We start from the raw sequence: 22,421 nt of genomic DNA on the forward strand, positions 1-22,421 counted from the left end.
AAGAGATGGATGTTGATGATGAGGAGGAAGATGATAGCAAGTCATTTGCCTTTCAATATAAGAAACACTTGGAGGAGGCAGAAAGTTTGGAGAATAAATCTGAAGTGGATAGGTTTTTGACAGAAAATTGTGAGGGTCTAGGCAATGCTGAATTTGATATTTTGGCATGGTGGAAGCTTAATAGCCACAAGTATCAAATTCTCTCTCAAATAGCACGAGATGTCTTGGCTGTTCCAGTCTCCACAGTGGCCTCTGAGTCAGCTTTTAGTACTGGTGGACATGTACTTGATCCATTTCGAAGTTCTCTAACTCCAAAGATGGTGGAGGCTCTTATTTGTGGACAAAATTGGTTGCGGTCTTCACCAATTCCAATCAACCTTCGAGAGGCTATGGATGACATAGAAAAATATGAAGAAATTGAGTCAGGTAACATTTTTTTTTATAATTATTTGTTGAAGTTAGTTCATGGATACTTTAATTTAGTTCGTTTTGATTAATTGCAGTAACATGTTTATTATATGTAATATTTTTATTTCAGAATTTGCGGCTTTAAATATAAGAGATGTGGAGAATTGATTTAGTTGATTTTGAGGAACTTGGCTTAGGCAGGTAACATCCATTCTCTATCTTCATTTGCTTAAACTTGATTAGATTGATTACATTATAAATTATAACATTAACAATATAATAATAGAGTAAAATCAAGTGTTCAAATGCTTGTTGCCAGTGTAGCTCATAGGGATTTACCATTGCATCATTATATTTGGCATTGTTGTACTTAAAGCAACTTAGGATTATGTGCAATTTTCATTATCTTATATAGATAACAGTAACATTCCTAATTTTATCTTATGTTGTGGATGATTGATTAGGTTGCTACTTGCTTTGGAGGAGTTCACCTTAACTTTTGGAGTGGTACCAAGCTTGAAGTTGATTGATGAAGTCTATTTTGTGAAGAACTTTTGTTAGAATTGAGTTTATTTTCAGTGGGTTTAATTTGATTACATTATGGCTTTTGAGACCATACCATTTTGAAGTTTATTTGTTATGTTGGTATGTTATTATTTTGAATCCTTGATATGACTTTGGGAATGTTAAGACTTTGAGTTTGTTGATTTAATTCTACTATTTTTAAATTTCCTAAGTTGTAAGGCAGAGCCTACTTTTGTTAGAGATGATATATCTCTTTTTCATTGACTCTATGTTTGTGTTGGAATTGAGATTATTCAATGAAATCTACCTTTAGTTTTTTGTGTGCATTAGTTATATTTTGAGATTATCAATAACAAATTGTAGTTTGTGATAATTAAAAAAAAATACATTGTTAATGCCAACCCGCCTAACCCGCCTAACCCACTGAGTTGAAACTGCCAAAATTTGTAACCAATCCGCCGGATTTAGAATTTGGTGGGTTGGTGGCGGATTGGAATTTTCCCAACCCGCTAGTAGCGGATTGGATAGAAATATTAGCCTTTACCCGCCCAATCCGACCCGCGCACACCCCTAGCATTAGTTATATTTTGAGATTATCAATAACAAATTGTAGTTTGTGATAATTAAAAAAAAAAAAAAAAATACATTGTTAATGCCAACCCGCCTAACCCGCCTAACCCACTGAGTTGAAACTGCCAAAATTTGTAACCAATCCGCCGGATTTAGAATTTGGTGGGTTGGTGGCGGATTGGAATTTTCCTAACCCGCTAGTAGCGGATTGGATAGAAATATTAGCCTTTACCTGCCCAATCCGACCCGCGCACACCCCTAAATAAAATTTTTAAGCATATTTGCTTAGAATATATTATTATAAACTTTTTATGAAAAAAATAAAAGTAATATTTTTTTTAATAACTATTTATATTTCTCATAAAAATAGTATTAACATTTTTTAAAAATATTTATCATTCACGCGTTAACATGATTTATAATTTATTAATAAGGATTCAGTTAATGTATGCCTTTAAGACATAAATCAATTATTCATTTTATAAAAAAACTTATGAAAAATTGAAAAAATATAAAAAAAAAAGTTAATCATTTTTTTGTTTTTTAATAAAATTTTTTCTTAAAATGATTTAGTAACGTATACCCTAAGAGAAATATGAAACTCAATTAACAATTGGAAAATATTATGGTGTCTATTAAGAATGATTTATTGTGATGTCCACCTAATAAAAAACTTGTATAAATTGACAAGGTGATTAAAAATAGTACTAAAATGATAAATAAAATTCAAAAAATTAGCTTTATTGACTCTATATTCTCTAAAATTGCTTAAGTGGCACATTATTGTTAACATATCCTTAACAATTATCTGAAAAGCACTACTTTTTTTTTTTTTTTTTCCATTTTCTTTGTTCAATGTCTTTCCTCTATAATTGCATAGATCAATCACAGTTTTTATTACCCAATGTGACGTGTGGTAATGTGACATATGATTGGGAGAAGAGAGAGACACAACCATTGTAGGTCAACATATAATTGGTAAAATTTTTTTAATAATGTTTTCATGCAAAAAGAAAAAAGAAAAAAGAAAAAAAATCTAATCACAATATCATGGGCGCCATCATCTATATATATATAACCAAAGTTTATGAAACTCCCACAAATTTCCACATCACCATTATTTTCTTTTTCTTTTTATTTTAGATTCTTTTCATTTTAGATTTTAGATTTTATATCTTATATATTTATTATTTAAATAACAAAAATAATTCATACTAAAAGGGTGAAACCCCCGACTCTATTTTATAACCCTAAACTCAAAACCCTGTAGGGAGCCATTGTCTTTGCTCTAAAGATTGACACCAATGTGACTGAGGTTGAAGGAGATTCTGTGGTTGTTATCAATTTCCTTAACTCTGAAGGTTGCTGCCTTGCAGGTTGTGTTCAAGTGATTAAAGACTCTCAGGTAGAAGTAAATTAAAGATATTAATTTTATCTCTTTTTCCAGTGTTAGACGCAATGGTATTAATCCTGAGGACATATTTCTTTTTGTAATATGTGACAAGGTTTTGATTCAATAATATCACGGTCTTGATTCTCCAAAAAAAAAAAAAAAAAAAAAAACTCAAAACCCAGAATAGCCACACGTATAAATCTTTGGTTTTCAATGCATGATTTTCCCTACTCCAGTCTCTATCTCAACAACAAAGAAACCCTGACTGGCCATAGCTTCCACCGTTGCCGACCTTTGCTTTCCAATGTAATGATTTTGGTAGTGTTCTTTGAGGTAAGCTTTCTTTTTCTCTTTATTTTTTTTTTAGGGCTCATCCTTATGAAGAGCACTGATAGTGCAGGGGTTATAAAGGTATTATAAGAAAGAATTAATATATGAAGAACTATTATTATTATATTTTTTGGATATTGTTGGAAGTTTTTCAAATCTTAATTTATGAAGTGTAAGTAATATCTGAAGCATAAATTCAACCATTGTTCTCCCTAAAAAAAAAAAAAAAAAAAAATCAGCAATTTTGGTCTGTTTTTACATATCTCATAATTTATTTAGTTAGTTTGTAGCATTTACATTATAGCGTAATAACTACTACTTATGTGTGTATTGCTCATACAAAATAATCTATGCTTTTGATACTTTTGTGTTGAAGTTGGAAAAGCTGGTGTATATTAGTTCCCATTTTATGAAGTGGTGGACCTAGATTTGGTTTGTTATCCATTTATGCTTTTGACAATATTTGATTGATGAAAATTGTGGTTGATGATGCTAAAAAAATCACCAGTAAGCCACACAGTCCTCGCACGCTCGAAACAACACCTGCACAACAAAAAGAGAAGACCTAACAAAGAGCATCGGTGTGGTGCCGGCCAAATACCCTTCGAAGGTCAAGTCAGAACTATTCTCACAACTCTAGAGTACTAGAGAGGCTAAATTATGCGTACCTTGGTTTGTGAGGGTGCTTGGGTTTTTATAGTAGTAGATGGTTGACCTCTTTTCCTTGTAGGAGTCTTCTTTGGCATATTTTGCGGGATCCTTCCATATAGGAATCCCTCTTAGGTATCTCAAAACGTGGAGAGCAAGACATTTCCTTATATACGCAACCGTAATTGGCAAGCAATCTTTTACTAATGTCGTCAGCTTACCCTATGCCTTCAGTCTTAATCCCGTCAACCTTAGGATCCCTTCAGCTTTATGATCCCATCAGCTTCATGACCTCGTCAGCCTTAAGGTATGCCTTGCTCGTGCTTCTCCCTACATATCCCTTCCGTCGATAGTCTTCAAATGAGGGCTGACGGTTTTAGTTGTATCCGTCCACTTTTAACCGTCGGCTTATCCTATTGTGAGTAACCTCTATTTTATCCACATCAGTTGCCCCCTACTCCATATCCTCGTCACTTTTTATACTGACAGGTTATGGAGTTAATGTTTTTGTTAACTGATTATTGTTACATCCTTTAAGGGAGCAGGAAAATCATTTACGAGGAACTCCTCGAGCCGCCGTGCATTTAATGCTCTGGACAAATGGCGCGTTCTCATTGGCTCCACTTCTGATAAGGGCGTCGCTTCGTCTTCCGCGCACTTCCACTATATATAAATGGCGCCTCCTCCTCATTTTCTCTATTTCATCCTTGCTGATCTTCGAGAGAGAGAGACCGTCGCCCTTAATTTCGTCAACTCATTCCTTACTTCCGTCAGCTTGTCCATTGCTACCCTTGAAGCCGTTCTTCTTCAGAAAGTCAACTTACCAGTAAGTTCTGTTTCCTCTTCTTTTTCTTTTTTTGCATTTTTGCTTATGCCTGAAATTGGATCCGTCAGCTTAGGTACTTAGATTGGATCCGTCACTTGTAGGTAGTCAGATGTCAAGTGACGCATCGTGTGAGGAGTCGTCAGTCCGTGAAGGAGTGGGCTACGACGAGGCCTTTGGTTCGGGTGATGAGTCAGAGGACTTCTCACCTTCGTTAAAGAGAGAGACGTCGGCCCAATCTCTCGACGGTGATGTCGAGAGTTATACTGAGGGGGGTGAGGAGGCAGAAGACAGAAGAGAGGATGAAGTAGAAGAGGGAAAAGAGGAAAGTGGAAGTGACGGGGACGATGTTGATGTTGACGGGGATGATGATGACGGTGATGAGGAATCCAGTGGAGGGACCTCATAGGGTCCCGGGGATGACCGTCCTTTCATTCTTCTTGAGGATTGGGCCGTCAACAAGTTTTTACCTATGATGAGTGATGAGGTTTTTAGGGAGTTGCGTGCTCGTTATGAAATTCCAGACCATTTCCCGATCCATCTCCCTAGAGAGAACGAGAGATGTTACTTAGGGAGAACTGCTGACGTTGGCATGTATGATGCCATGTTTGCTGCGGGTCTTAGATTGCTGCTGACGGCCTTGCACCGTCAGCTAGCTGATTTTCTAGGCCTGTCCGTCACTCAAATCGTTCCGAATCCTTGGAGAATTTTTATAAGTGCTGAAATCCTATGGGGCCGTCTTAGTGGAGGAAACCATCAGCTTACTTTGGACGAATTCTTTTATTGCTATAGATCCCATCACATCGCATCTTCTAAGGGGACATATAATTTTAATGCTCGGGAGAACGGTTTGAGGCTAGTATCAGATATGCCAGATTCCAATAGGAGTTGGAAAAGTAGGTATTTCTTTGTTGAGGGGATGGATTGGGTATGCCGTCAGGAGGAATTGGCGACGATGCCTCATGGTTACTTTGACAATACTTAGGCTTTTGTCAGGGATTTAGGTTAATCCCGTCAACCATTTCTCTTTTGTTTTGAGGTGACGCTACTAACATTCTTTCCCTTTTTTTCTTTTCAGCTAATACCCGTCCCCACATAACTGACGAACAAGAGGAGTTCATCCGTCGGGTTCTTGAAATTCCTTTGGAGGAACGAAAGTGTAGGGACTTGATTACCCTTGACACTATTCATTTATACTACGGGGGTCCAAAGCCGTCAGCTAAAGCCCACAAATTGGACGATTTCTCTCGCCAACGTGAGTAAATTCTTTGTTTCCTTCGTCAGTTTACCTCTCCCGTTTGTTGTTCTAATTGTTAGTTACTTTATGTAGAGATGGAATCTGCTAAACAGAGGGTGAGGGCTGCTGCAGCCTGCAAAAAGGAGGAAAAGAAGGCAGGGGGGGAAACCTCGTCAACCCCTAAGACCGTCATCAAGGCTGCAAAAAGGAAGCCCGACGGGAGTGATGACTGTCTGTCCAAAAAGGCCACCGTCACTCCTGGGGACAATGCTCCAAAGGAAAAATCCCCCCTTAAGCCAAGCCATGGTGCGGGCAAGGGGGTAATGACTTCCTCAGGTCCCGTCAACGAGGGCCTTTGCTGCCTCTTGACCCATAAGGACTATGCCGTCAGGGAGGTTGGGTCCTTCATAAAACCGATGGACATAGGGCCTTGAGACTTGTTGGGGATGGAGGACTTAGGGGCGTTAGCCCTTTTTGATCTCACCAGGGTATGCTTGCTGCCTTTTGGTCAAATTGGTTTTATTTCATTTTGATTGACTTTGACTGACACCTGTGTTCTTTTCTCAGGCCTTGGTGCGCGTCAAGACCCTTCAGGACCGTTGTGTTGTCAAGGAGGCGGTCGTCACCCGGGTCCAGAAACATAATACAAATTTGATGAATGAACAGGGGCAATACAAGGAGGCTGTCTGTACGTTAAACAGTGAGCTGAAGGAGGTCAGGGGGAAGCTGGAGGAGGCAGACTGTCAAAAGGAAAAACTGCAGCAGGAGGTGACGGACCTGAGCAAAGGGGTAGAGACTGCTGGTGTTGACGCCGTTCGAAAGTTTAAAGCGTCGCAATCATTCATTGACTCTTGTGCCGAGTATTATGGCACTGGGTTTGATGATTGCCTTAAACAGGTCGCGTCCGCTTTCCCAGAGCTGGACTTATCTGGAGTTACAATGGATGATGAAGGCGACGGCTCCCCTGAGCCCAATCCTCCTTCAAAGGATAACGGTGTCGTTGTTCTTGCCTAGCCTGCTGCAAATCCTCCTCCTACTCCTGCTTCCAACTCTCCGGTTGTGATTGTAGATGTTGAAAATCAAAATCCTGCTGACGCTCCTGCTACTTTGTTTCTTTATTTGTATTTCAATCATTTTGCAAACAATCGTTTAATGTGTATTTCAATTACTTTTCAAACAATTGTTTAAGTGCCCCTTTGGTTTTCTGGGCTTTTACTTGTATACAATTGCATTTGCTACGTGGCATGTTATTCTCGTCGTCTTCATATTTTTTAATCAGTGATTGTGCTAGGCGAAGTCCTGGTAAGAATTCCCGTCTGTTTTGGGAATCCCGTCAGTTTTTTGAACTTGTTTGAAAACTCCGTTGGTATGGACTTTGTGCGACTTATGAGCTTGTCCATCTTATCCTTTTGAGTTGGATAGTCTCGTTAGTTTTACGAGCTTTGCCCTTGGGTATTTGATTATGTTGCTAACTTTATGACCTTGCTCGTCTTGTAAGGAACGTCATTTTTCTAGGCCCGTTGGCTTTGAAGTTTTATCCATGTCGTGTTTAATGGTTCCGTCGCTTTTGGTAGCCCGTCGGCTTTACAGCCTCGCCCATCAATTGTCATCACTTTTATAATTTTACTTACTTTAATGTGACCGTTGGCTTTCTAATTTCCAGTTATTTTATGGACTTAATGTAAGCCCGTTAGTTTTACAATGGTCTCATCCATTTGGTGGGACCGTCAGCTTTTTGGCTTCCGTCCGTACTGTGGACTTAATGACCTTCCATTTTTGTAGGCCCGTTGGTTTTGTGATGGTCTCATCCATCTGGTGAGACCGTTAGCTTTTAGCTTTCATGCTATGGGCTTAATGACCTTTCATTTTTGTAGATCCGTTGGTTTTATGATGGTTTCATCCATTTGGTGAGACCGTCAGTTTTATAGCTTTGTTTACTATAAGGACTTGACGAACTTGTCACTTTTATAATTTCCTCTTTTTGAGGGACTTTAACAGCGTTTTATCCTTTTTGGGGTAGGTTCTTCCATCTTATGGATTTAGAATTGTCCACTTTTTGTGAACTCAAGGCCGTTTGTTTTATGGACATGGAGCCGTCCACTTTGTGTGTACTTAAGGTCGTCCACTCTATGGACTTGGGATTGTCCATTTTGTGTGGACTTTAAGGTCGTCCACTTTATGGACTTGGGATCGTCCATTTTGTGTGGACTTAAGGTCGTCCACCTTATGGGCTTAGGACAGTTTGCTTTGTGCGAACTTAAGGTCGCCCACTTTATGGACTTAGAACCGTCCACTTTATGGACTTAAGGTCGTCCACTTTGCGCGGACTATTAACTTGTAGAAAGAAACCTCAGTTAATTCTGAATAAACTCCTTTTATTCATTCATAGAAAAAGTAGCTCTTAAAAAAGGAAAAAAAAGGTCCTGCCCTTTGGGCTTTAAAAAGATATTGTAGAAAAAACTAAAGTAAATGATAGAGTTGAGGAGTATAAAAATTAACTACGGTGAACTGTAAAAAGAAAGGGTTAGTCTTCATGTCGCCATCTCTATTGGTAATACTTCCGCAGGTGCTCGGTGTTCCATGGATTCGGCAGCTTCTGTCCGTCTAAATTCTCCAGATGGTAAGTGTCTTTCCTTTGCCATGACTTGATCTAGTAAGGTCCTTCCCAATTAGGGTTGAGCTTCCCTTGGGTGGGGTCTTTAGCAGCGCCCATGGCTCTTCTTAGGACGAGATCTCCAACTTGGAAGTCTTTGCGTCGGACCCGTGAGTTGTAGTGCTTAGCCATGCGGTCCTAGTACCGTGCTAGCCTTTGTTCTGCCGCCGCCCTGACTTCATCTACTAGGTCAAGCTGTAGACGTATGGCCTTGTTGTTTTTACAGTCATCATAGTTATGCACCCTGTAGCTTGTAAATCCGACCTAGGCTGGTATGACTGCTTCATTCCCGTATGTTAGCCGAAATGGTGTCTCTCCTGTGGGCATCCTTGCCGTCGTCCTGTATGCCCATAGTATGCTTGGCAACTCTTCAAGCCGTATACCCTTTGCCCCCTCGAGCCAAGTCTTGATAATCTTGAGTAAGGATTGGTTCGTGACTTCGACCTGGCCATTAGCCTGAGGGTGGGCGGGGGAGGAGTAATGGTTCTTTATCCCTAATTGCGAGCAAAAATCCCGGAAGGTGTCATTGTCGAATTGCCTCCCGTTATCTGAGATAAAGACTCTAGGAATGCCAAACCTGCATATGATGCATCTCCAGACAAAACTCCGTACGTTCTTCTCCATAATGGTGGCCAAAGCTTCCACTTCCACCCACTTTGTAAAGTAGTCAATGCCCACTACCAGGAACTTTAGCTGTTGTACTGCTGTAGGGAATGGTCCCATAATATCTAATCCCCACTGAGCGAACGGCCATGGGACCGTCATCGGGGTCAGCTCTTCGGTTGGTTGTCTAATAATATTGCTGAATCTTTGGCATTTGTCACAAGTCTTAACGTAAGCCTCGGCATCCTTCAGCATGGTGGGCCAATAGTACCCTGCTTGCACAAGCTTGTGCACTAATGACCTTGAACTTGAATGGTTTCCGTAGATCCCCTTGTGTACCTCCCTCATGACGTAGTCTGCCTCTTCCATACCCAAGCATCTCAGATATGGATGGGAGAAGCCTCTTTTGTACAGGACGTCTCTTATCAAGACGAATCTCGCCGCCTGGACCTTCAGCTTTCTTGCAGCCTCCTTTCCATCTGGCAAGACCCCGTTCTTTAAGTATGAAACTAACGATGTTGTCCAGTTATTTGCAGAGCCTATCTCCTGTACGTTGCTGGAATCTATTAGCAGAGAAAGCTGAACAAAAGAGAGTACATTACCAGGGATGATCATATGTTCTGCTGAAGTGGCCTTGGCAAGGTGATTAGCTCGCTCATTTTCTCCTTTGGGGATTTAGACGATTTTGGCCTCTAGGTTGTCAACTCTTGCCCTTACTTGATTAAGGTACCTCTTCATCCTTTCGCCCTTGCACTCATAGTCTCCATTTACTTAGTTAGCAATGACCTGAGAGTCGCAGTAAACGACTACACTCGCGGTTCCTGCCGCTTTGGCAAGGTCAAGGCCTGCTACTAATGCAAGTATGGCTTGAGCTTGTGAGCTGCTGTTACTAATGCAAAAGCGAGTTTCTCCATAGGTGGGTATCTTTCTTCGGCACTGCGAAACGCCCAGCTCGCGTAATATACAGGCTTTTGCACTCTTTCTTCTTCTTTGACTAGGGCAGCATTGACGGTTGCGGGGGAAATGACCAGGTAGAGGAAAAGCTCTTCCCCTGGCTGTGATGGACTTAGTAGCGGCGGGGAGGTGAGATAGGCCTTTAGCTCCTTAAATGCTTGTTGACATTCTGCTGTCCACTCAAATGATCTCTTCAGCGTGCGGAAGAAAGGCAAACATTTATCCATTGCCCTCGATACAAATCTATTCAGTGCTGCTATTTCTCCGTTGAGGCTTTGCACCTCCTTCACATTTCTCAGTAGTGCCATCTCCATAATGGCCTGGATCTTGTTCGGGTTGGCCTCGATCCCCCTTTGAGACACCATAAATCCTAGGAATTTTCCTGCCGTTACTCCAAAGGTGCATTTTCCTGGATTGAGCTTCATGTTATAAGAACGGAGGGTGTCGAATGTTTCCTTGAGGTCTTCCAGGTGGTCCTCCTCCCTTCGGCTTTTTACCAGCATGTCGTCAACGTAGACTTGGACATTCCTCCCAATTTGCTGCGCGAACATTTTGTTCATCAGCTGCTGGTACGTTGCACCCGCATTCTTTAGGCCGAAGGGCATTACTTTATAACTGAAGAGGCCTTGACTAGTTACAAACATGGTTTTTTCCTGATCGGCGTCGTGCATTCGGATTTGGTTGTAACTTGAAAAAGCTCCATAAAGCTTAACAGCTAGTGCCGAGCCGTAGAGTCTACTAGAACATCGACCCCTGGGAGGGGATAACTGTCTTTGGGGCAAGTCTTATTAAGGTCAGTGAAGTCCACGTACATTCGCCACTTCCCGCTAGCTTTTTTAACCATTACTACATTCGCCAGCTAATCGGGGTAGTAGACTTCCCTAATGAAACTTGCCTCCTGTAGTTTGTGGACTTCTTCCGCTATGGCCTGATCTCGCTCCGGGGTAAACACCCTTTTCTTCTGTCGAACGGGGGGGAAGGAAGGCAATACATTCAGCCTATGTACCATGACCGAAGGGTCTATCCCCGGCATGTCTTCATGGCTCCAGGCGAATATGTCCCGATTACTCTTGGGAAAGGTTATGAGCTTTTGGCGAACTGCGGGATTAGCGAGGGTTCCAATTTTGGTTATCCGATCAGGATCATAGTTGTCAAGGAGTATCTCTTCAAGTTTCTCCACTAGCTCCGTCACCATGCGGTGCTCCTCTATATTCATGGCATGGACCTGATCCTCCATTTCCATCATGGCCACGTAGTATTCCCGTGCGGCCACTTGACTTTCGCGCAGCTCTCCCACTCCGTAGTCGGTAGGGAACTTAACAATTAGTTGGTAGGTTGAAGTTACTGCCTTCCACGAATTGAGTGTGGGTCGTCCGAGAATAGCGTTGTAGGTAGACGAGCAATTGACCACCAGGAATGTTACGTCCTTGATGATCTGCTGGGGGTAATCGCCTACCGTTACGGGCAATGTGACCGCGCCTAGGGGGAATACCCGGCTCCCTCTAAAGCTAACGAGTGGGGCGTTCGTCATAATCAATCGTTCCTTGCCTATCCTCATCTGCTAGAAAGCCGGGTAGTATAGGATATCTACTGAGCTACCGTTGTCGACCAACACCCGGTGCATGTTGTAGTCTCCTACCCATAAGCTGATGACGAGCGCAGCGTTATATGGGTGATGAAGACGTCGCGCATCCTCTTCTGAGAACCTGATAATGGGGGCTTCTCTCCATGCTATCTTTCGGAATCAATCGTTCCTTACCGATCCTCATCTGCTGGAAAGCCGGGTAGTATAGGATATCTGCTGAGCTGCCGTTGTCGACCAACACCCGGTGCATGTTGTAGTCTCCTGCCCATAAGCTGATGACGAGCGCATCGTTATGTGGGTGATGAAGACGACGCCCATCCTCTTCTGAGAACCCGATAATGGGGCCTTCTCTCCGGGCTATCTTTCGGAATCAATCGTTCCTTGCCGATCCTCATCTATTGGAAAACCGGGTAGTATAGGATATCTGCTGAGTTTCTGTTGTCGACCAACACCCGGTGCATGTTGTAGTCTCCTACCCTTAAGCTGATGATGAGCGCATCGTCATGTGGGTGGTGAAGACGTCGCGCATCCTTTTCTGAGAACCCGATAATGGGGCCTTCTGTCCGTGCTATCTTTGGCACGGCCCCCGTTAGCTGAACATTTTGTACCATCCTAAGGTAGGTTTTGTGGGCCTTTTTGGACGACCCAATGGCAGTCTTTCCTCCTACGATCATCCTTATGTCCTCTATGGGGGGTCTCAGTCACTTATTATCCCCTTGGGGGTGTTGGTCTTGTGGGGGTGGATCCATTCTTTCCTTGCTAACGAACTTCTACAGTTTTCCTTGTCTGATAAGGGCCTCAATTTGCTGCTTTAGGTCATAGCAATCGGCAGTGTCGTGACCATGGTCACGGTGGAAGTGGAAATATTTATCCCTAGATCATTTGTTGGGATCACCCTTCAGCTTTCCAGGGAATGTCAGAGCCCCCTCGTCCTTGATTTGCATTAGGACACTATCTATCGGGGCGGTCAATGGAGTGAAGCTTGTGAATCTTCCCCTAGGGGCTTAGGGCGTCTTTCATCCCTTCGGTCTCCTGTCCTTGCCTTCTTCCGGCCTTGGTCCTACCGGGTGTCTTCTTGCCTTTCTCTTTTCTTGGGCCTTTCTTCTCGGGCCAACAGCGCGTCTTCAGCGTTCATATACTTGGTGGCCCTGTAAAGCACCTCTGACATGGTCTTCGAGTCGTTTTTGTACAGGGAGAACAAAAACTTACCCTTCTTCAGCCCATTCATGAATGCAGTTATAGGTATCTTGTCATCGGCTTCGTCAATCGAGAGTGCCTCCTTATTGAAGCGGGATATGTAGGACCTTAACGTCTCCTCCTCTCGCTGCTTGATGCTCATCAAGCAAGCCATAGACTTCTTGTATCGATGTCCTCCGATGAAGTGCACAGTAAATTGAGCGCTTAGCTCCTTGAAGGTGCTGATGGAGTTGGGCGTCAACCAACTGAACCAAATTCTTGCCGCACCCTTCAGCATTGTAGGGAAGACCCTACACATGATCGCGTCCGCTACTCCTTGTAGGTGCATCAGGGTCTTAAAGGTCTCTAGGTGGTTTAGAGGGTCCTTGACCCCATCATAACTATCTATCTATGGCATGCAGAACTTACTCGGCAGGGGGAAGGAGTTGACGGAGGCGGTGAATGGTGAGTCAGTTCGGTTAACAAGGTCGTTAAGATCGCTGGACACTTGTCCCTTGAGAGCGTTCATCATAATTTCCATCTGTTCCTTCATTGCCTGCATCTCCACGATAATAGGTGGCGGAGCCGAACCTACGAGGGAAAGGAGGCTCTCGTTTTGTCACTCCAATCTGCTTGGGGCGTTACTGGACTGAGGTCCCTCTTGATTCCTTCTGTCAGCGCTGGTTCCTTCTTGATCTGCTCCTTGGTTGTCCAGTGCTGCGTTTTTCTGGCGCAGCTGCTCTTCCAGGTCGCGATTTTGTTTAGTGAGGCATTCCACGATAGTGGCGAGAGTTTTAACTTGTCTCTCGAGGGCGGTCATGGGTGGTTCTTCTTCTTGAACGTCGTTAGTGGTTGCCATTGAGCGAGTGAGCACTATGCAACTTTTTGTCTGGGAAGCGGTAATATGGCTTACACTACTTTTCCACAGACGGTGCCAACTGATGATGCTGAAAAAATCACCAGTAAGCCACACAGTCCTCGCATGCTTGAAACAGCACCTACACAACAAAAAGAGAAGACCTAATAGAGAGCACCGGTGTGGTGCCGGTCAAATACCCTCCGAAGGTCAAGTTAGAACCATTCTCACAACTCTAGAGTGCTAGAGAGGGTAAATTATGCGTACCTTGGTTTGTGAGGGTGCTTGGGTTTTTATAGTAGTAGAGGGTTGACTTCTTTTCCTTGAAATAGAAGTCTTTTCCTTATAGGAGTCTTCTTGGGCATATTTTGCGGGATCCTTTCCATATAGGAATCCCTCTTAGGTATCTCAAAACGTGAAGAGCAAGACATTTCCTTATATACGCAACCGTGATTGGCAAGCAATCTTTTACTAATGTCGTCAGCTTACCCTATGCCTTTAGTCTTAATCTCGTCAGCCTTAGGATCCCTTCAGCTTTATGATCTCGTCAGTTTCATGACCCCGTCAGCCTTAGGGTATGCCTTGCCGGTGCTTCTCCCTACATATCCCTTCCGTCGATAGTCTTCAAATGAGGGCTGATAGGTTCAGTTGTATCCGTCCACTTTTAACCGTCGGCTTATCCTATTGTGAGTAATCTCTATTTTATCCACATCAGTGGTTATTTAATTTTTCTATATTATTGTTTTAGCTCTTACCAAATTATCAAATAGTCATAATACAATTGTAGGATATCTTATGTCCCTTAAATTTATGATTTGATTCCCTACAATATTTTTTTGGCTAATTGATATTGGTCTTACTTTACAAGAATCTAAAAATCTTGATACTAGGATTCGTGGTAAGTTCAACTTTAAGTGGAAGTTCAGTGTAATATATGTATTCGTGCATGATCAATTTCTTGCAGTTATTGTTGTGTGCTTATATTGCATCTTTTGATATGAAATTGTTGTTTATTTTTGTGTGCCACTTTCTATTTTGGCGAGCCTCTTACATATTTTTAAAAGAATGAATGCATAATTGAAGTAAATATTATGCTCTTCCAAGCATATAAATTCCTTTATAAAAATGTTGTAGTGTAGTCATCATAATCTCTCTCTACATGTAATTCTTATATAATTATATTTGATGATCACAGTGTATTCTCAACTGGTATTTTGAGGTGAAGTGTATATATATATATATATATATATATTTTTTTTTTTTTTTATGTACTTATATATATAAATTGAATTAATTATTATCATTCATTTTTAAGTCACTATCTCTTCAAGAAAAAAAAATATTTTTTATTAAATTATACCGTGCATCGCACGGGTTAGTATTATATGTATAAAACCAAAGCCTTTGACTTTTGGTTGACCTCTTCACAATTTTTCCGCATCAACATTTTTTATTTATATTTTTTAATTTGATTTAATTCTTTTGATTTTATAGTACCAAATTGCAGAAAAATTGAGGAGGGAAGAGAAAGTCCTAATAGGAGTCTCTCTCTCTTTCTTTTTTTCCATAATCCTAAAGTATTTTTTTTTACAAGATTCTTTTTTTTTCTTTTTTCTTTTTAAACCTAAAGTGAGTCCTTTAAAAAAATAATAAAAAAAAAAATCTAACATGAGGTCTAATTAAAAAAAATATAATTATTTTTTAATCTTAATTCTAATGTAAGTCTCACAAAAAGTCAAAAACTTCATTTTTATATTATATATAGATAATAATAATGATGTGGCAAGATTTAAGAATATGAGAATGCAATTTGTAGATCTACTATGAAGATAACATATATTAGATTGGTTATAGATATTAGATTTAATTGCAATTGAGTATTATGTGAAGTCATCACCATAGAATAGCCCACGCCGGGATGTATTATGTGGAACCAATGATATGAAAGAAAAAGAATTTTTCTAAACCATTATATTGAACAAAAAATTACTTATTTTCATTCATTTTCAAGTTATACATTTTTTTTTTTTAAAGTAAAGTCATAGAACTTTAAGCAAAATAAACACTTTTAATTTTTAGTTAACTATCCCGTGCATCGTACGGGTTAGTGACTAGTTTGTCTTGTTCGGCAATCAATTGTCTCTCATCTCGCCATGTTCTATTGGCTTAGCAATGAAAGCACCCTTCTTCCAATCAACTTCAAGCATCTTTATATTTGGGATAATATATTGTATCAAGCAGTTTATATCAATTGTACTCGATTCTCAAAAATATATATAGATCACTTGTACTCAAGTGCTATATATCAAACTTATATCCTCGTATCAATTGAAAAGTGTGGATGACCACTTGAGAAGTTCATATTCATCTTCATATTTCCGTGTCTCACTAAATATTTCTTTTATTTCATAATACGTGATCAACATAAAACTCTGTCCAAATTCAAGCTCTGTGCAATTTATAAAAGGTAGTTGTTTTCATTGTGTCTTTCAAACCCAAAGGTTATTTGTGTGACATATAACAGTGTAAGTTTTCTCTAAGAATTAGTAATTGTACTATCTAATATATCTATTATCACATTCATTCTATCTAAAATTATAAAATTTATTTAATGGATTAAAAATCCTATGCTTTCATGCTAAATATTATATAGGGTAATATTGCTAAACATAGGTAATATTATTATATTTATATGTGGCATATGTCTATTAAAGCATCCACAACAGTGGAGCTATAATTTTAGCTATTTAGCACCACAAAAAGTTACATTATCTATTTTACCTACTCACATGCTGCAGTAGTGGATTTATTTTAGCTTTCAATATAATAAAATAATATAAACATCATAATAAAATAATATATATCCACAAACACCTATTTATTATTTTTTCTCACTATTCATCTTTTATCTCTGTCTTCTCCCTCTCTTCCCTCTCTTCAACCCATAGCCCCTCATGGCACTACCATCAACACCACTCACTGCTATGTTAAGCCAACCCAGCCACCAACTCATAACCAATCCATGGTAAAACCCACCATCGATCTGCCACCAGCCATGATCCACCACCACAAACCCACAAAACCCATGTTCTTCACCAATCGGCACACCACCACTAACCACCAATCCAAACCATCAAAAGCCAATGCAAGCCAACTGCAAACTCATCCACACCCGAACCCACCACAAAATCTAGCAACCCACGACCACTATCCATCCAAATATGGGAGGCACGGCGGCAATCTACCCAGCGGCATGGTGGCAATCCATCTAGTGGCACGACGCGATCCATCACGGCATGACGGTGACCCATTAGCGACAAGATGGCGATCCATCCAGCGGCACGATGGCCATCCTCAACGGTGTGACGGCAACCCATTAGCAACAAGACAGCAACGATTTACTCAGAGAGGCACGATAGAGAGAAGCTAGAGAAGCACAATAAGGGAGAATGATAAGAGAAAGGTGTCTGAAGCTCGATGAAGAAAGACAGAGCAAAACGTGTTGGGTGAATTAAAACAATATTTTAAAGCAAAGGGAGAATAAAAAATATTATTTGGGTTTAGCTTTGAGCTACAGTGCACATCCATCTATAGATGTGCACTGTAGCTCAACAACTAAAATTTTTAGATATAGCTCCACTGCTGTAGCCCAATATTTTTAGTTTGTGGTGCTAAAAATAGTTTTTTAGCTTTTTAGCACCACTGTTGTGAGTGCTCTTAAAATGATATACATCATTGCGTTTTAGCTTTTTATCTTTTTAGCATCTCTACATCTTGTAAGGTAGGAAGTAAGAGAGTCAGAGAGCTTCAAGAATGAGAGAGAGTCATGCTTTATATTGATTGAACGATGAGAGAGAGAAGAGAGACGAGAGCATCTAGATTGCACTATAGATTGCACCATATTTATCCACTGCCTCACCCACCATATTGAATGTTTTTAATGTAGCGATGGTTAGTGCCTCACTACAAGTAGCGAGGATATTGTGCATCGTTAAAGCTTTTGTTAACTTAGCGAGACTAATGCACACTTACTTTGGTTGGGTTAAGACAAAAATTTGCTAAAATGTTAAATTGGAGAGGTTGATGTAAATGCTCTTAAAATACAACTCTAACCATCTCTCAAAAATGTAAAATGTTTTTTACTCGTGAATAGTCACTCTCTTAGTTTGTAGAGTTACTGTTCATTAACAAAAGTAATTTTCAAGATAAAATAAATTGCTGAAGTGAAAAAAAAAAATTATTTGTTTTTATTTCCTCTATTCTTTCGGGAATGGAGAAAGATTATAAAAAAGAACCAAGGAAGACTAATGTAAAAATAAAGAAATAATATTTAAATAGGATTGAGAAAATAGAGAGTTGGTTAGAAGGTATTTTTGAAAAAGTAAGTAAACAAAATGAAAAAAAAAAAAAAAAAAACTTTTTCTCTAGAAATTGGATGAATATATGATATTCTAATATATGCCGCCGACACAAGTTGCTATAAGTATCATTTATATCAATCCCACCCCCAAAATTTCGAAAGTGTGCGGTGGCAACTACTATAAAACAAATGACCCCACTCAAAGCTCCTAGCCTGGATGGAATGCCACCTCTCTTCTTTCAACACTTCTGGCAATTTTTGGACCAAGATGTTACTCAATCCATTTTCTCATGGTTGAACACAAGTATCATTCCTCACCCTGTGAATCACACTTTCATTACTCTTATACCTAAAACAAAAATCCCAAGCATGTTCATGAATATTGCCTAATGTCCTCTACGTAGTATTTTGTACCATTTATCATCAATGACGACACCTTGCGGAAAGTGTGCGGTGGCAACTACTATAAAACAAATGACCCCACTCAAAGCTCCTAGCCTGGATGGAATGCCACCTCTCTTCTTTCAACACTTCTGGCAATTTTTGGACCAAGATGTTACTCAATCCATTTTCTCATGGTTGAACACAAGTATCATTCCTCACCCTGTGAATCACACTTTCATTACTCTTATACCTAAAACAAAAATCCCAAGCATGTTCATGAATATTGCCTAATGTCCTCTACGTAGACATTTTATTTTGTACCATTTACGACTCAAACTCCTGTTCCCCAATGACGACATCACTCGGAAGCCTAAGATTGATTTAGGGCCCAATCTTGTAAAACTTTTACATGAAGGATGATTTGGTAAAGAAAATGTGCAGAGAAAACCCTAAGCATGCGTATGCATACACGCGTATGCACACGCACGCTCAAAGTATGCGTATGCATACACGGAGCAAGTGCATGCATGCCCCTAGTATGCACACATATTTAGGTTTTTAGAATACCTGTAAGTAAAGTTTTTGGACATAAATTCATGTAGAATGAGTCCCACATCATTTGGGAGCAGCCCCACACCCCACTATGATCACTATAAAAAGCCCCAAAGGCTCTTTTACCAAATATACACAATATGTGCTGAATTCACTAGAAACTAGTGAATCAAAGAGGGAGTTTTTATACTAAAACATCTTCAAGTAAAATTTTACTTGGTTAGGACCTATTTTGCTCTTAATCTTCGAGTTTTAAACATACTACCCTTCTTGGTTTTGTTCTTGATTAGATTGACTAAAGGAACAATCAAATCAAAGCTCTAAAAAGTTCTAGTGTTGAGGTAAAGGTTCAAACTTCATCTCTTCATTTTCTTGTTTTTGGTTTGCTTTCTTTTGTGTTTTATTGCTGTATTTCCTTTGTCTTTAGTTTAGCATGTTTAGTGTTTTTATTATAAGCATGATAGTTTGCTAGATTTCTTGTTTTAAATCTATGTTGTGTTCCTAGGTTTGTATTTTTGGCATGTATGCATGTGCATGTTTCATCCATGCGTACACATAGTTTGCTAGATTTCCTATTTTAAATTTGTGTTGTGTTCCTAGGTTTGTATTTTTGGCATGTATGCACGTGCATGCTTCATCCATGCATACACACAGTCGTAGTATGCGTACACATACACATGGGATGCGCACGCACTTCCCATGTATGCACAAGCATACTCGTGCCAAGAAACCCAGATTCAAGTTTCTTTTTTTCTTTTTTTTCCTATTTTAAATCACATGTTTAGGTTCTGTTTAGCCTAGTTTTCACATATTTAGCCTTAGGATTGGCAAAATAACATGTTTCACATTCTTGGATTATTAGATGAATGATTAGGGTCTATACTTTGATACTGACATGAACATGCATTAAGGTATAGGTGTTGTGATGCAGGGAGATAAGTCATGTATATGAATTTGAACATGCATCTTTTGAATGATGGCATGATTGGATATGAGGATGCCATGCTAGAGTGATTGGACGTGTTTGTCATGATGAATATGCATGTGATAATTCTTGATTATTACCTTGTTGTTGCTATTGCCTTGTGACATGCTTGCCGCCCTTGGAATATACTTTCGAATGCCATGATAAATGAATGTTTAGAGTTTGGGGATGATAGGCCATGTTAAATGCTCTAGATGGATATTACACACACAGAGAGAGAGAGAGAGAGAGAGAGAGAGAGAGTGTGTGTGTGTTTAGAATAATATGTCAAGAGACCCTTTAATAAGATTAGGATTTGGAACATAGGTCGGGTGGGGTTGGGTGCCTAACACCTTCCCATCCCTATATCTAAACTCCGGATTGTAGAAAAAACATAGTTTGTATCGCATACAAAACATACGCAGCAAAAAATTTAACGGATCTACTTCATTTGAAATTGATAACATGTACCATGTAAATTTCAGAATTTAAGAACAAGAGAGTGTACCTTGGTGCGGTGAAATTCAAAACCAAATATTAGAAGTACTTGGGAACACTTTTAATCATCACTCCAATTCCACTTATGCCTAAGAAGTATGGTCTCTCAATTAGTTTATACGTATGTGTTCAAGGGAGAATAAGAGAGGCTTATACTCACATCCACACCATTTTCATTCATTCAAAATTTTGTATGTTTCTCTCCTTATATATAACTGATTATCTAATTGAACTAGCCTTTTGAGCCATTCCAATTAGGCTTTAGTATGTGGCTTGGAGTGGGACCAAAAGGGACAAATAAGACACTAGCTCTAATGGGTTTTGGGCCTTTCTATCAACTCTTGACAAGCCCAAAATTACCATTAATTATATTTAATACTACTATATAAATATAATTGCACTCTAGGCCTTATTAATAAATTATATCCTAAGACTTTATTATACATTCAATCACTTCATTAAAATATTCGTAGTAATACAAAGTCATGAACGTTGACTGCCACTTTGAAGATTACTATATCTCAATCCTTCAATACCCGATTTAATCATTTAAGTTATTTATCATATATTTATGAAATCCAATTTCATAAATATATACTTTAGTAATTTCTTACTAAAGTGGTTAGGCCTAACACTCTGAATAACCAAACCCATTAAACTTATCCCAAGAGAATATGAATTCCATCTTGAGAATATATGTTCCTTCAACATTAAATGTGGCTGCCCAACATACTAAGGTTTTGATCTTGACTTTATATCAAAGCAGCCTACACTTCATGATTAGGTTCATTATTCTCTCAGAATTGAGAGTTCATGTAAATAAAAGTCGTAAGATTTATTATTCATTTGACAGTCATTAGTAGAATAATAAATTTCACAGCGATCCAGTTCAATATGTCTTAACACTTAAAACATATCAACATATCAACTAGAAGTCTCCACATCCATGATCAAGACAAATCATCTTAGTTGATATGTTATAGTTTTCGCAGATGAAACGCCCAATTTCATCACCGATGACGAACTAAAATTCTGAGTTTACAAAGAACTTGTGATTTATATCTTCTGTGACTAAATCACATACTATGCATCTCATAGACTATATGATAATGTCCAAATATTCATGTTACCATTATTTTAGATAAAAATAAGAACAACTTTATTAATCACAACATAATATCATACATAATGTCATATATAGCATTATACAATTGGATTTTAAGGGCACATATCCTAACACGGACACGTGCTTTGGTAAAGATTAGTCCTTCTGCAAGAGCACTATATAGATGGTTTCTAGACCTAATCTAGGTAAAGACTACATTTACACCCTCCGCTCAGTCCACCCTAGGCCAAGACATACCTTCCTATGAGGAAACCACTACCACCCAACTTGATGGGGGCACTTGTGCCCACATTGTATAAGATTTTTTTTCAAAAGTGTTATATATAGGTTGAAGAAGGTCTTACCAAGGGTCATCACAGAGCACCATTTGACTTTTGCAAAAGTCTTTCTTATTTTTTATAACATTCTTGCTATTTTTGAGACTTTGCATTGCATGAAGACTCACAATTCAAGCAAATCTGGTTGTATGGCACTTAAGCTAGATATGAGTAAGGCCTATGATAGAGTTGGGTGGGCTTTTCTTGAGAATCTTATGAGGAGAACGGGTTTCAACGACCATTGGATTAATCTCATTATGTTTTGTTTGAAAATAGTTACTTATTCGATCCTTGTTAATGGAGAGCCCAAAGGTTTAATTCATCCATCAAGGGGAAAAATACAACGAGATCCATTGTGCCCTTTTCTTTTTCTCTTGTGTACTGAAAGTTTGCATGGAATCATTAAAAAAGTAGTTAGAAGGGGTGAGATTAAAGTTGTTTGTTTGTTTAGACCCCTTA

At 39.4% G+C, this 22,421-nt stretch overlaps 1 long non-coding RNA gene across 1 annotated transcript; it reads left to right on the forward strand.

The window, feature by feature from the left end:
* Positions 1 to 310: 310 nt before the first annotated feature.
* Positions 311 to 1,019, forward strand: LOC115986298. The gene is made up of 3 exons (XR_004090629.1): positions 311 to 426; positions 539 to 609; positions 873 to 1,019. It is a non-coding gene; the product is annotated as an uncharacterized LOC115986298 (long non-coding RNA).
* Positions 1,020 to 22,421: the final 21,402 nt, after the last annotated feature.

The sequence above is a fragment of the Quercus lobata genome, chromosome 4 (assembly GCF_001633185.2).
Source record: "Quercus lobata isolate SW786 chromosome 4, ValleyOak3.0 Primary Assembly, whole genome shotgun sequence".
Classification (NCBI taxonomy): Eukaryota; Viridiplantae; Streptophyta; class Magnoliopsida; order Fagales; family Fagaceae; genus Quercus; species Quercus lobata.